Consider the following 17,616-nt stretch of genomic DNA (forward strand, 5'->3'; position numbering starts at 1 on the left):
AAAGTTTGGACAAAACTTTTTCTCAATCACGCGTTATATCGCTAGTAAGAGAATGAAATCTACAAGCTATTATAAAGTTCTTCAATTAATCTTGAAAGAATTTATTTTTTCTAGTAGCTTTAACATTTTTGCCGTAGAGTTTAAATATTTATACATTTGAGTATGGATTTAATAATAATATATTAGCTTTCTTTAATTGTTAATTAGTAAAATATGTATATCTTTTGAGATTTTAAATTGAATAATTTTCTTGTCGATCATATGTAACATTAGATAAGGAAAAATTTAATTTTGGATAATTTTTGTTCTATCACAGTCAAAGTTACAGGTGTATAACAGTTCATTCACTAAAAAATGCCGAAAAATATCTGAACAAATGATGATGTTGTATAGAGAGGCTTTACTGCAATATGAAAGTAAAGGGATAAATCTAAGAGTCCGAAACCAAAATGTGTGAAAAAAACATATAGTGACCTTTTTATATATAACGCCCTTTTAAAGGGAGCTATACCTTAACGACTGTTTGCCCGTAAAGGTATAGTGCCCTTTAAAAAGGCGCTATATTTGAATCCACATGGCGCAGGAAAAACAGATAAATAGAATTTAATGTACTGAAAGAGGAATAGAGTGTTGGGTGGTGCAATGGTTAAATTTTAGGTATGAAGTTGGTTTTGGCTTGAGGTCCAGGGTTTGATTCCTTCCATCAGCATTATTTTGTTTTCCAATTTCTTTTTCATTTTTTTTTCATTATTTATTTTAAGTATTTAGATATAAATACTTTAATATTTATATTTACTTTTCAATGTAATTAAAATAATTTAATATTTATTAGAAAATTATGATTTTTGAATTCATTTAAAGTAAAAAAAAAAAGAGAAACCTTTTATTATTTCGTTAAAAAATCTATTGATATTTTTAATAGTTGTTATTTTGTATTATACGTAAAACAAAATTATTTTTTTCTCGTTTTGTTTTCAAATTAGATTATGAGTTTTATTTTATAGTTAAAATTTTCATAAGAGAATAATATATATAGTTTAATCTATTGCTTGAATTTTTTTATTTTTTGATATCTTTCTTTTTAAATTTAGTTATTAAAATTTTAGTTATATTTACACTATATGAATTTTATTAATCGAAATTCTAATTATAAATCTTATAATTTTCTTATTATTAAATATAAATTATTATAACTATTTAATCTTTAAAATTATAATCGAAGAGTTATTATTATCTAAGTAATGAATTATGATTTTTATATTCTTATCAGGACAATTAATTAAATGATTGTTCATAAACTAAATGGTTATAATACAGTTTAGTTTATGAAAATTTAGTCTAGAAAATTAATTAAATGGTTTTTCATAAATTAAATGGTTATATTTAGTTTAGTTTAGGATAATTCTTATTAGAAAAAATTTAGCCTATGAGCAACCATTTAATTAGTTTTCCTAATAAGAATATAAGAATTATATTCCATTACTTAGCTAATAATAATCCTAATGGATTAAAGAACAACCATATTCTTATTTAAAAATGTTAAATGGATAATACAATTACAATAGCCAAGGAATAAAAGGAGAAATAAAAAAATACATTTCAGGAAAAATATAATTAGAATTTTGATTAATAACTAAAATTTTAATAACTAGATTTAAAAGAAAAATCTTAAAAAATAAAATAATTCCAAGTAATATATAAAACTGTATATATTAATTAAATTTCTCTTATGAAAATTTTAACTATAAAATAAAACTCATAATTCTAATTTGAAAATAAAAGGAGAAAAAAATAATTTTGTTTTATGTAAAATACAAAATAACAACTATTAAAAATGTCGCTAGATTTTTTAACAAAATAATAAAAGGCTTCTCTTTTTTTTTTACTTTAAATGAATTCAAAAATCATAATTTTCTAATAAAATTAAATTATTTTAATTACATTGAAAAGTAATTATAAATATTAAAGTATTTATATCTAAATATTTAAACCAAATAACGAAAAGAAAAGAAAAATGAAAAAGAAATAGGAAAACAAAATAATGTTGGTGGAAGGAGTCAAACCCTCGACCTCAAGACCAAAACCAACTTCATACCTAGCCTTTAACCATTACACCACCCAATACTCTACTCCTCTTTCAATACATTAAACTCTATTTATCTGCTTTTCCTGCGCCATGTGAATTCAAATATAGCGCCTTTTTAAAGGGCGCTATACCTTAACGGGCAAACGGCCGTTAAGGTATAGCGCCCTTTAAAAGGGCATTATATATAAAAAGGTAATTATATTTTTTTTTCACACATTTTGGTTCTTTGAATCCAAAAGAACCACATTTTGGTTTCGGACTCTAAATCTAATTCTTTCTAGTCATTTTAGATATTAGAGTAGGTGATTTTAGATTGAGAATTAACCAAATTTCCCCTTTTCTAGTCATTTTTACATGCCTTTGTTTGTGATGGTTATGAGAATTTCATAATTTTTTCATCAGAAAAGTGACCATGCCGAAAACATGTCAATTTTATTCGAGTTGAGGATCTAATTTTATACAAATATAAAAGAGAATGATAGCCTTCTACTCCAATTTATTTTTGCTTTAATTTAACAATAAAATGTTTTAGGTGGGACTAGCGTCAAACAACGTAAATAGATCAAAACTCTTCAAGATCAACTTTGGCTGACCCTAACCAACGCCTATATATTTATTATTTTTGTGTACGATTGATGTATTAATTGTTGTTGTTGCGTAATTTCTATATATAACAGTATAAACTTTTACACTATTATACGCGAAACTAAGTAATATTTTTCATTATACGTGAAACTAGTAACCTAGAATATACGTGAAACTAGTAACCTAGAAAATAAGATAGGTAATTGTCTGGTTAATTAATACTAATTTAAATTTTCTTTCACATGATGACACATATAAATTTAATTATTACTTATATAGAGAAGATCTTTGAGCAACAGTAAAGTTGTCTTATCGGTCCGTGCCGTGGAATCAGCCACTAATACTTGTATCAGGGTATGTTGTCTACATTATTTTTCTTGAATTCGATTCTTTTTCGAATCTTACATGAATACGGAATAATTCGTGCACCGAACTGTCATTTTGAAGAGCCGTAGAATCAGTGACTCGTACGGGAGAAGTATCATAGTACATAAATTAGCATGTGAAGAGTGAAGTGAATTACAAGCAATGAATTATTTGAATAGCCCACTGTCAGTCTTTTATATGTTAAAGACTAGAGCTTTTGTTATGGGCAATGAGAAGCTTAGAAGTTAGAAATTTTCCTGCTCATCAGTAGGTGAACGAATTTTACTATAAGCAAATAGCTGCTGTGTTTTCAAGATTTGTTTGCTTTATTGATAGGCTATTTCTGGTTAAGGGAATTTTAGATCAGTTTTCATTTCAATTTTAATAATTATAATTAAGTGTTAAATCATTATCCAAAATTGCAACCAACTAACTAGATTAATTATGGAAAGGAGGAATTTAAAAAATAAAAAATTGGTACGATATTTTAAGGATTTGAAGTTCACAACTTCTAAGTTTAATCAGTCTTTCACAAAAAAAGTATATACCAACAGTTTTTCTTGATTAGTTAGTAGGTACTAATTACCACTAACTGGTCTTTCTTCTTTTACACACATACAAAAAAAAAAATACAGTCCGGTTCACAAAATATTCCGTATTTACGCAGGGTTGGGGTATTCACAGGAAAAAAAAAACAAGGGAAAAACAATTGTCACGACCCAAAATCCAACTAGCCGTGATGTCACATAACTCAACCCTTTAGGCAAGCGAACTATCCATAAACACAATCCAAATGAGATTACCAAGAAATAAATGATGAAATAACTCAATTCTTATACAATAAACCAATGACCGGTAGTACAAGTCACGAGCCACTAAGACTTAGAATTACAAAGTTGATAAGAAATGATATGACATCTGTTTGAAATATACATAAACAGAATCTCAAATCTAGAACTACCAAGAACAAGTGATAGCTATAATCGGAACGCGGATATATCTTCAATGTCAGCTCCCGTCATTCACAATAACATCAGCTCCAAAATCTGCAAGCAAGGTGCAGAAGTGTAGTATGAGTAAAATCGACCACATGTACTCAATAAATATCCTAACTAACCTCGACGAGGTCATAAAAGCAAGAACTATAAATGATACCCGGTGACCACCTGTGCAGTTCATAAATTTATTAAATATAGAACATATACATGATCAAATAAGGAAATCTCATGTAAAACCAACTTGGTGCTCACAATTCTTTGTTTTAAAGTATCTTGCTTAGTCAACAATCCAGCATATAAGGAAGATATGCAAGTAAATCAGGTAAATAGTTAAGAAAATTGCAAGTAAAGATGAAATGCAATAACCAAATATTAGCCTGTTGCGGCGCGCAATCCGGTCCAAATAACAGTAAGCCAATAAAGCATGTTGCGACGTGCAACCCGATCCAAAATAATAGTAACCAGCTCTCCCCGAGTTCACATCAACAAGAAACACGTCGGTTTCTCATAATCCGTGTGTACACCATCAAGAGAGAAATATGAGAGGGTGGCCCTAGGAGGATGGATCCGTATCCACACGATGCACGAACAACTCACGTGCTAATAATATTAACTGCACATACAACTCGTATGCTATAATATCAATAGCTAGATCCGCATAGACAACTCTTATGCTAATAATATCAACCGCACGGATAACTTACGTAATGCATGGGCAACTCACGTGCAAATATCACAATCTGCCCGGCGTGGTCACCGACACAATATCATAATTTGCCGTGCATGATCACATGCTCAATATCATAATCCATCTAGCATGGTCACATGCATAATAACACAATCCGCCCGGCGTGGTCGCAGACTTCCAGTCCAAATCATATCACACAGAAGCAAATATATAGGAATACATGTATATGGGGAATGAATATCAAATCTCATACTCATGGACTGGTATAATGGCATGCTAAAGTAGGCATGTGCAAAGTGTGCTATCATAACTCAAATCGACAATTTCATCAAAAAAATAACAATCACCAAGTTTATTTAGGGAATTAGTATGTAGTATCAAACATGGCTCATATAGCTCACAACAATGTTACAAATATGAGAAATATTATAATTTAAAGCTTAACAGTCAATTCTAGGCATATCATAACCTAAGCACTACCCCGAGCATGGATAAATATTCCAGTGCTCGCACATGGGCTCGGTCCCCCACACATATGCACACCTATAGCACGCAGCTATCACAAAAACTTAGGCAACTAGTGCCTCAACCTAGTTTAGCTATGATACTTATCTCAAATAAGCCAAATCAATTACCGAGTAAGCCAAACACTACTCTAGAAACGCCACCGCGCGTGAATCGACCTCCGAACGGCTCGAAACTAACCAAAAGTAATTCAAAACATCAAATAATGCCTTAGGAAACAAACCCAATTAATAAAGGTCGAATCTTTAATCAAATACTCAAAGTCAACCAAAAAGTTAAACTCGGGCTCGTAGACGAATCTCACAAGTTCTGACAATCCGTTCAATACCGAGTCGAACCATACTAATTTCACTCAAATCCGACTTGAATCGATGTTCATAACTCAATTATTCACTTTAGGGAAGTTTAGACAAAAACTCCCAATTTTTCTTTTAAAATTATCAATCAAATGCCAAAATTGAAGATGAAATCATGGAATATAATCAAAACCGAGTCAAAAATACCTACCCCAATCCATGTAGTGAAAATCGCCCCCAAAATCACCAAAATCCGAGGTGCTCAACTAAAAATATGACAAAATGAACAAACCCTCGAATATATAAGCTTCTGCCTAAACATTTCGCTTTTGCGGACCACTTGTCGCTTCTGCGGCGTTGCTTTTGCGACAAAAACTTCATTTTTTTCAAAAAATCACTAAAATCCGAACTCTCGCACCTGCGGAAATATCTCTGCTTCTATGACATCGCAAGTGCAACCCTTAATCTGCTCCTGCACACATTCTCACTTCTGCGACTAATTCCCCGCTTCTGCGCTTCCGCAGATATGGCCCAGCTCCACGCACCTACGACTTCTCGACAACCAGGCCACCTTCGCTTCTTCAATAATATGTCTGCATCTTACGTCCAAACTCCTGCAGATGCAGAAACACTAGCACCATGCCATCTTCAACAATGCAACATGAGATGAAAATGATCTGAACCATGTCCATAACTTACCCGAGCCCTTGGGGACCCTGTCTGTACATACCAAAAAGTTCCAACATATAACGCGGACCTACTCGAGGCCTCAAATCACTCATAACAAAATCAAAACAACGAATCACACTCCAAATCAACTTGAAGAACTTTTGAACTTTCAACTTTCACAACTCGTGCCAAACCTCATCAAATCAACTCGCAATGACTTCAAATTTTGCATACAAGTTCCAAATCACATGACTAACCTATTCCAACTCCCGGAACCATTATCTGAACCCGATATCATCAAAGTCAACTATCGGTCAAACTTATGAATATTTCAAACCTTCAAATTGCCAACTTTCGTCGATTAGTGCCAAAACCTTGTAGAAATATCCAAATGCAAATTTGGGTACACGACCAAGTCCAAAATCACCATCCTGACCTAACAGAACCACATAAACTCCGATCTGAGGTCAAATATGCAAAAGTCAAACTTGGTCAACTCTTTTAAGAGCTTCCAAAAGGAGAATCATCCTTCCAAATTAATCCCCAACTACTCGAAAACAACAACCGACGATCCACGCAAGTCATAATACATCATACGGAGCTACTCATGCCCTCGAACCATCGAACAGAAATGCAAATACTCAAAACTACCGGTCGAGTTGTTACAAAAATAGAGAAGTAGTTTAGATTTCTATGATACACCAGTGCGCCTTCAATCTTTCTTCTTTTATTTCTTTGTTTTTTTAGGGTGGGGGTGGGGGTGTGTCACGACCCAAAATCCAAAAAGGCCGTGATGACGTCGGACACCACTGTCAGGCAAGCCAACCATAATCAATTAACTTAATTACTCATTTTAGTATTTTTGAAATAAAAATTTCTTTAATGAAATTGTAAATATAAAACTCATAGAGTAAATGATAAATATTTTTAGCAACTAAATTTCTAAACAATTCACAACCATTCCCAAAACCCGGTGTCACAAGTGCATGAGCATTTACTAGGGAATTAAAATAAAATACAACATATGTCCAGAATACAAATTAGACACGAAAATATAATAACTCTGAAGGAGACTATGTTAGCTGCGGATCGTAATATAAAATGCAGCTCACCTATGTCCCCACAATTATTAACCATACCTCTGCGCCCACAAGGCCGCTATACATATATGTACCTGTGCAGCAAGTGCAGTATGAGTACGAAAATAACGTGTACCCAGTAAGTATCAAGCCTAATCTCGAAGTGGTAGAGACGAGATAGCCGACTTTGACACTCACTATGGGTCAATAATAATAATTGAAATAAAACTAGAATATCTAAATCAGCATGATTCACAGAATTTACAATAATTTATTTAACCAGCAGAAATAATCAAATTCCTTCAAATGCAATAATTCTCAATATATTAATTAAATTCCTTCAATTCAAATAATTTCTAATTTATCAATTAATCTCATTTACAGGAATAACAATTAATTCCCTAACAAACGGAAATAATAATTCATTAAATTCCAAGGATTCTCCAATTTATCAATTAACTTCGCAAGCTGAAATAAACTATTAAGGTATCGTGTAATTATTATTATTAAGCGCGATTTCTGCCGAGGACGTACGACCCGATCCAGAGTGTCGCGTACACTGCCGAGGGACGTACAACACAATCCATAGATGCATTTATCCTACCGAGGCGTTCGGCCCGCTCCACAAGAAAGGAGGACATTTTCTTATGTACCTCTGGGAAGAGAGTATATTTATTAAAGATAAATTCGGGAGGAAGAAAATTTTCTTTTAATAATTAATTAATTTAAACAGAAAATCAAGCATATGAGATTTCCATCCTTTAATATCTTTATCTGACAATTCACAATATATTCATATATATCAATTAATATTAATTAAACAAAGAATACAATGTACACATGTAATTCATACTTTGAGTCCTAAACTATCCGGACTTTAGCATTAATAGTAGCTATGCACGGACTCTCGTCACCTCGTACGCACGTAGCCCCCGCAATTAGCAACAATTATTCAGTTTAATCCCTATGGGATAATTTTCCCCTCACAAGATTAGACAAGAGATTTACCTCGTCTCTAAGTCCACTTTCCGATTACCACGTCGCGTTGAATTCGTGATTCGATGCCGAAAGATCCGAAACTATCCAAATATTATACAAAATAATTAATATATGCTAAATGATTCAAAATTTATCTATTAAATAAATTACCTTATCCAAAATGGTAAAATTTCTAAAATTCACCCCGGGCCCACGTGCTCGGACTCTGGAAATTTTCGGATGAAAACGCTACCCATAATCTCAAGAACTTAAATATATAATTTCTACCCAATTCCATAACTATTTTCGTGGTTAAAATCTCATATTTTAAATAAAAATCTAGGTTTTTCATCTAAATCTTTGATTTCTAATATTTACTAGTTATAATCTACCTATAATCTATATATTTAACTCAAGGGGTGTGGAATTAACTTACCTTTCAATTGCTAATTGAAATCCCCTTCTCAAAAGCTCTGAAATCGCCCAACAATGGATGAAAAATAGAAAGAAATGGACTGAGTTTTCGTCCGTTTTAAGGTTCTTCAGACAGGTTTTTCGCACCTGCAGAAGGAGTACCGCACATGCGGCTTTCGCACCTGCGGAAATTCCTTGCAGGTGAGCATTTTTCCTCTTTTCCTAGTTCCGCACCTGCATAAGAAGAGCTCGCTTCTGCGCAAGCGCAGGTGCGCCCATTCCTTCACACTTGCGCATCCCTCCGCTTCTGCACACAAGACCTTCGCACCTGCACGTTCACAGGTGCGCCAAATTACTCTGCATCTGCGATGGCTGGGAAGGCTCCTCTCTTTCGCACCTGCAATTGGTGGCTCGCACCTGCGGCTGTCCAAGCGTAGGTGCGATTATGACAGTAGCTGGGAGATTCAGTCCTTGATTAATTTTCCAAAATTGGTCTGAGCCTCATCCGGTTAACACTCGGGACCCTTGGGGCCCCGCCCGAACATACCAACAGGTTTGAAATCATAAAACGAACTCGCTCGAACTCTCAGAATGTGTAAAACAACATCAAATCTAAGAATCATACCCTAAACCAAATTGATTCAAACTTAAGAATTTCAAGTTTTTCAATTTACTTCCAATGCGCCGAAATATACTTAAACTACTCGGAATGACACGAAAATTTGCGTGCAAGTCTGAAATCACTATACGGAACTATTCCCAAACTCGGAATTCCAAACGGATTTCAATTACTCAAAATCCTACTCCAAACCAAATTTAAAGAATTTTAAACCTTCAAATAGTTGACTTTTACTATTAAGCGTCAAAACGCTCCCGGGTTATCCAAAAACCGATTCGGACATACGCCCAAGTCCAAAATCATCATACCAACCTATTGGAACCGTCAAATCCTGATTCTGGGGTCGTTTTCTCAAAATGTTGACTGAAGTCAAACTTGTCCATTTAAAGCTAACTTAAGAAACCAAGTGTTCCGATTTCAACTCACACACTTCGAAATCCTGAACCAACTATCCCCGCAAGTCATAAATCATTAAAAACACATACGGAAAGTTTTATTTAGGGGAACGGGGTTCTAACAGTCACAACGACCGGTTGGGTCGTTACATTCTCTCCCACTTAAATATACGTTCGTCCTCGAACGTGCTAAGGACTGTTCCGGAGTTATCCAAAATCACAGTTTAACACTTCGAGCACCTACCCGTGCTACCACACCCAATTGAGCACATTAGCTCGAGACAATCTAAAGATTCTCCCCTTTATTTAGGCGATTAAGCCTTAGAGCCCAATTCTAACATCCAGAATTCTCTACTATGCATGTTTCCAACCTACGAACACTGTATCAATCACTACACGATGCACCAATACAGGGTTGCATACCTTAGTTGAATTTAGACCATGCACTGCACCATTCACATGATCATAATATCATCCTCCGATAACAATAGCCAAAATTCCACGAATCTGATGTTCACAACACACCTCATGATACATATAATTCATGTTCCAACTCTTGAATTGCTTCCATGATGGAAGAAATGTGTAGAAATTCATAACTAATTGGTGAGCCAACAAATTATTGAGTTTCTCCTTCTGACAAGAACCATTGCCTCATTATGGACCAAATAATGGTATTTGCTCTTTATTATACTTCATATAATCCGATCGTACTGATCCCAGATCCAATAACCTCATCTCACTTAGTATAAGTTGCTCGGGCAATAAGCCACCTCAAACATGACAAAAAGTCTCATATGACGCCACAATGATCTAATAAGCTACAGACTCGATTGCGATACATAAGAAAAACAGACTATGAAAAGGATTACTCAACCCACATGACTAATTAAACAACTGAAAAGGTGTCATGAACCTTCCTCAGAAAATGGGACACAAAACACACAAAATAGAATATAGGGAACTGTACTCAACATCATACTATTGCGGCGTGTAACCAGATACGCACAAAAAAAACATCTATAAAAAAAATACTTACCGAGCTAGTATGCTCATTACTTACAAAATATCCGAGCATCGGACACAAGCACGCTAAGTGCATAATACCATCCTTGAAAGGACCGACAGCTCCATACGCTACAAAACTCAAGCACAACTAAGGTGCGATATATGATCTGAATCTCGAGAGCGATCCTGCTCATATAACACCATCGCTATGCGGAACCTCAACACCTAAGAAATTTATCAAGACGTTTCGCAACTCACACGGCACAATATAGTATTACATGAAATAACCGACGACGAAATGACATCCAATGTCTGAATACTCCTCCATAGGGAGCGGTTATGCTGAAATGAACACATCTGGCTTGATATAGAGCCCATTCATATTCAAATCCATCCACAGACCTCAAGCCAATTCTGATCGCATCGTCTAGGCTAATAACCTTTCAAGTATCCATAATAACCCTTTTTCCCATAACATACAAGAATAGCCATCATAACCGGAACAATACTTCCACAGTCGACAACCAAATGAACCAAGCGCTCTCCAGGCATAAATTCTCGAATCAACGATATTACCACAATCTTTATACTTGGTTTCAATCTTCACTCAATCAAGTGACTACATGTCACTCTCACACAATCTTTCTGTGAGACACGCTCCCACGACCTTCCGCACCAGGTAACAAGTTTGCACATCCATGCTACCGGTTACACTAATGCTGTAAAGTATATCAAGAATCCACAAATCAATACACAAGGTCTCTTACACCTGACATCGACCTTAGATGATGCCAAAAACAATACCATATTACTTTAAACATCTAAATCCTTTTCCTGCTCATCCGAGCTCATGACATCCTTGTCAACGCCGAACCGAAATCTTGAATCCTCAACTTTCAAATTCCATGCTACTTAGTGCACTTAATCACGCAAATGCGCCGGAGTACAAGAATTCCCTCATAACTCCCTAACTATTAATAGGGTAAACACTTCATCATATAAAAACCTTCTACTTAACTTATTTCAAGAGAACCATTGCAACACCTGACTGAATTCCCATATCCGCAGAAAATACCGGCATCAACTAGTGGTCTACACCACCATAACTCTTCTGGGATCCCTCTACACATAACATGTCATAATACTTGAATTCCTCCAAATAAAATCAATTACGACGGCCGTCAAGCCTCGCACGTACCGCCACAAATCACACGCATAATTCAATGCGCTGAAGGAACTGATCATTGCCACCATCATGCTGATTCAACCATTGGTAGCCGACCCGTCTTTTCTCAATTTATTCTCAACTTGCCTTAGAAATAATAATATCTCCATTCATTATATCACGAACTCAAATCCGCACTCATCCCAAGTGACCTTATTTCACGAGACCACTCTATTTCAAAACCACTAATTATCTCATATCCCTTCTTGTGCGCACTTTTTACATCTTCAATAGGTACACCCATTCTGATACTTCTTTTATGAATCCGAAGTTATTTTCTTCTGTTTCTCTAATATTACACCAGAACCTGAAGATAACGTAGAGTACTCCAAGCCCTGTTTTATAATCTGCTGCAAAAGCTCGATACTCAACCATACTATAGACTCGAGATCCTTAGACACCACACTTTAAATTTTTGAATCCACTAGGAACGTTATTGAGAGTCACTTGCTCTGATTTATTCCCAAACACGATCAATTCCAAGTCCCTGCTAGCACATGGACACTTTATCAAGGAAACATCCGACTGTTTCACTTTCCTGTGCATTACATCTACACGAAGCATAAACTCTGAGTCTTCCAAAAACCTGAATATGAATTGATAAGGCCAAATATGGCACACACTCCCCAAATACTTTGCTCAAATTACCACTGATGTTTTCTTTACTTAGTTGCAATGACCCACCAATACACCAATAACCAGAAACCGCACAAGTTGACACTACGCAATCCAATCATAGACGGTGGGGCTCTCCCACTTAGCTTGAAGCTACTATTACAAATTTTTTGGAATCCACCGAGATTCTTTCTTCATTGTTGACATGATCCTGCACACGCAACTTGCCAAATTTTCTCGAAATCCTTCTATTAACCTTTAATAAATACTCCAAACCACTAGCCACATTTACATATTAAATCTCTTACGGGGTAGCCAGTAGAATTCTTCGCAGAAGCTTCGTCAATACCATGCAACCGGTAACCTGCTCACAGGAGATAACCCACCCGTGAAAATTACATGCCGACATATTCCAACGCCGCTGCACTGGGTGCAAATACTACAAAATCAGTAGATCATCTTAAGTCCAAGCTCATTCACCAGTTGCATCAGTCCGTTCACTCCTCGGGGACATCAGCTAAAGGTGCGACAATACATTCCAATCCAAAGTCATGTTGTATCCTTCTTCATATCAAGCAACTCTCTCCTGTCACACCAAATCTTCCTCAATATAGCAGCCAATATTCCAAATTAAGCCCGTAGACCTAGTCACTGTCCACCATGAATCCCAAATCACTTCAAACTTTCCTCAAGCCGTGTAGTTATCCTACCACGTAACCCATATGCTACTTTGCCACTCTCCCACTTTGGTCAAACCCTCTCCTTTAAGCAACTACTCGACTTTTATTTTCTTACACTTGGCCTTCTAGGAACTTAACCACCATAAGACACCTTCCACATGTCCTTTCTCATCCTTCGCTGCCTAGTTGTTGCCTTAACTCAAAATCCGTCTCTGTAGCACTTGAACCAATAGCTCGTTACCAGCTTTAGACCTTTCTGACGACCATCCTTCTCGAGACATCAATACTAGAAATGCTGCTTCGATCCTAAATCACTGCACACCGCGATCTCTAATGACTGCTTCCCCTATACTAATTCCTAACACCCCGTCGTGAAGGCGAGTTGAAGAAAACCATAACACTGGCGAACCTTAATGCATTTTACAAGGCGATGATATCATATCAAAATTGAGAACTCTACCAAACTCGAAAATATCAAGTTTCGTTACTCCATCAACCCCAAACCTGAACATTCATAGTCCGATTGCCTTTTCTTCGCTGGAATTAAAACATGGAACCTCTGAATCATGTACTGAGAAAACCTTCTTTCAAGTCGTTTATTGCCCTGACACATAGACAGGCATTCTACCATTACAAAACCACTATGCGATAACAATGCATGAATCATCATAACAATCAATGCCAAATCTCAAAACCTTAGGTAGTATTGATACTGAACTGAAATGATAGAGCGGCCTTCCGTAAGGCGACGACAATAGCCCAATTAATTACAGAGGGAGAAGCATCCCGCACTACATTTGTAGTACCATTAAAAATTTCCTCGATCCCCAATTTATAACAAACGCTTCACGTCGCATAAGATTGAATAGGAAGGAAATGTAGGCATAAGCCTAAAAGGAATCGAATCGCATGATGAGAAATCAAAAAGGGAAGTATTCCTATCAGCCCTGTAGCCTCTCGAAGATAAGCACAGACGTCTCCGTACCGATCCGCAAGACTCTACTAGACTTGCTCATGACTCGTGAGACCTAAGTGAACCTAGTGCTCTGATACCATGTTGTCACGACCCAAAATCCAAAAAGGCCGTGATGGCGCCGGACACCACTGTCAGGCAAGCCAACCATAATCAATTAACTTAATTACCCATTTTAGTATTTTTACAATAAAAATTTCTTTAATGAAATTGTAAAAATAAAACTCATAGAGTAAATGATAAATAATTTTAGCAACTAAATTTCTAAACAATTCACAACCATTCCTAAAATCCAGTGTCACAAGTGCATGAGCATTTACTAAAGAATTAAAATAAAATACAGCATCTGTCCAGAATACAAATTAGACATGAAAATATAATAATTCTGAAGGAGACTCTTTTAGCTGCGGATCATAATATAGAATGCAACTCACCTATGTCCCCACAATTATTAACCACAACTCTGCGCCCACAAGGCCGCTATACATATATGTACCTGCACAATAAAATATGCAGCAAGTGTAGTATGAGTACGAAAATAACATGTACCCAATAAATATCAAGCCTACTTAAATATATAATTTCTACCCAATTCCGTAACTATTTTCGTGGTTAAAATCTCATTTTTTAATATAAAAATCTAGGTTTTTCATCTAAATCTTTGATTTCTAAGATTTACTAGTTATAATCTACCTATAATCTATGTATTTAACTCAAAGGGCGTGGAACTAACTTACCTTTCAATTGCTAGTTGAAACCCCCTTCTCAAAAGCTCTGAAATCGCCCAATAATGGATGAAAAATAGAAAGAAATGGACTAAGTTTTCGTCCGTTTTAATGCCCAGACAAGTTTTTTCGCACCTGCGGAAGGAGTACCACACATGCGAAAATTCCTCGCAGGTGTGCATTTTCCCTATTTTCCTGGTTCCGCACCTGCGGAAGAAGAGCTCGCTTCTGCGCAAGCGTATGTGCGCCCATTCCTTCGCACCTGCGCATCCCTCCGCTTCTGCGCACAAGACCTTCGCACCTGCACGTTCGCAGGTGCGCCAAATTATTCTGCATCTGCGATGGTTAGGCAGGCTCCTCTCTTTCGCACCTGCGAGCTCGCACCTGCGGCTGTCCAAGCGCAGGTGCGATTATGACAGTAGTTGGGAGCTTTAGTCCTTGCTCAATTTCCCAATATTGGTCCGAGCCTCGTCCGGTTAACACTCGGGACCCCCGGGACCCCGCCCGAACATATCAACAGGTTTGAAATCATAAAACGGACTCGCTCGAACTCTCGGAACGCGTAAAACAACATCAAATCTAAGAATCATACCCTAAACCAAATTTATTCAAACTTAAGAATTTCAAGTTCTTCAATTTACTTCCAATGCGCTGAAATATACTTAAACTACTCGAAAAGACACGAAAATTTGCGTGCAAGTCTTAAATCACTATATGAAACTATTCCCAAACTCGAAATTCCAAACGGACTTCAATTACTCAAAATCCTACTCCAAACCAAATTTAAAGAATTTTAAACCTTCAAATAGTTGATTTTTACTATTAAGCGCCAAAACGCTCCCGGGTTATCCAAAATCTGATTCAGACATACGCTCAAGTCCAAAATCATCATACGAACCTATTGGAACCGTCAAATCTTGATGTAGGGGTCATTTTCTCAAAATATTGACCGAAATCAAACTTTTCAATTTAAAGCTAACTTAAGGAACCAAGTGTTCCGATTTCAACTCACTTTCAAATCTCGAACCAACCATCCCCGCAAATCATAAATCATTAAAAATACATACGAGAAATTTTATTTAGGGGAACGGGGTACTAACAGTCAAAATGACCGGTTGGGTCGTTACAGGATGGGTGGAGGTGGGGGCATTTGTTTCTTCTCCATTCACAAAAAAGGTTGAAGTTACTAGGTTATTGTCACACCCCTTTTTCTACCCGCAAAATAATACTATGTGGATTATAGGATTTTTTCAATTAAAGTGACAAAATTGAGTAGGGATTATTTTATTTACAGAGTCGCCACTTGGAATTGATTTTGTTGGTGTTCCAAGTCACCTTTTATTTGAATCCCTAATCAAAGGAAGATTTGACTCTATTATTATTGGTCTGCGAAAACAAAGTCCGGGTAAGAAATTCTGTTAACCGGGGAGAAGGTGTAAGGCATTCCCCGAATCCCGTGGTTCTAGCACGGTCGATTTTATTGACTAAAATTTGGCTTGAATTATTTTTGGATAAAGTGTGTATTATTTGCCTTAAGTTACTATTGTCTAGTACTGCTTAATAAATAATAATTTTGGCCTAGGAGCGTGCAAGCACACAAAGTCATTATTTGATTATATGTATTAAAACAAAGAACGTGTCGGTACACATGATTTAAATACAATTAATATTGAAAAGTCAAGGAGCAGAAATGCACACATGACTACTTTATTAAAAAAAACTGACCAAGGACCGTGTATGAACACATGGTCTACATCTCAAACGTGCCTAAAATTGCCTATCGCTTAAATTAATTAAAAAGCGCTTCTTTTTTATTTATTACTTGTTCGACTGAAAAAAAAATATTATTAAAAACAATTTTCACTAATGCAAGACATTAAACCCGGGTAAGCTTATGTTAAACTTTCATGGTATTGGACCACTTATTTTATTTAACAAAAGACAATTTATTGATTTTAAAGAAAATGCGCATCTTGCTTTCTATTGTCATTGAGCCTACACATTTGAGCTTATTTGGCCCATGTTGCTTAAGAGCCTCAATGACCAAGACAACACAAAATAACAAGTATTCTTCTAAGCCCAAATTGCTTCTTACATTGATGTCCAAACTAAAAATTATTTTTTTCATAAAAGAAACTTACATGCTAATTATTATCTTTTATCTTCTTAACCAACTATTTCTTAAGGACTAACATAATATTTCTACTCATCTACACCAATCATGACACTAATCAAACTACACTCATTAACAACATAAAAACCATGACTAGATATAAAAACTACAAAAAACGGTAATACTTCAATGCTAAAGAGAAGAATTATATTAAGTATAACATTATGTTGACTATAATTCAAAGCATCAAAACATTTGAAGCTAGAAGTCTTTCTTAGATAATTATACATGAACCATGAAAGTAACTCACGGAAAAGAGCCCAAACTAAATAAACATGGTTAAAAGTGGGGTCTTTATCTTTTCCTTAAACTAAGTAATCTTAACAGAATGCAATTTCAATCACATATATAAAGAAGAAAATGATAATTTAACTAATTTTTAACAGATTTACATGATGATAACACTAATATAACATTCATCTTGAAACAAAATCAGATCTAATATGTTCCATCAACCAAATCGGGATCAAATCCTTCTTATTATTATCAAGAATCTGCAATATAAGAATTTGAAAGTTA

This window comes from Nicotiana tabacum, chromosome 19 (genome assembly GCF_000715075.1).
Source record: "Nicotiana tabacum cultivar K326 chromosome 19, ASM71507v2, whole genome shotgun sequence".
In the NCBI taxonomy this organism is placed as follows: Eukaryota; Viridiplantae; Streptophyta; class Magnoliopsida; order Solanales; family Solanaceae; genus Nicotiana; species Nicotiana tabacum.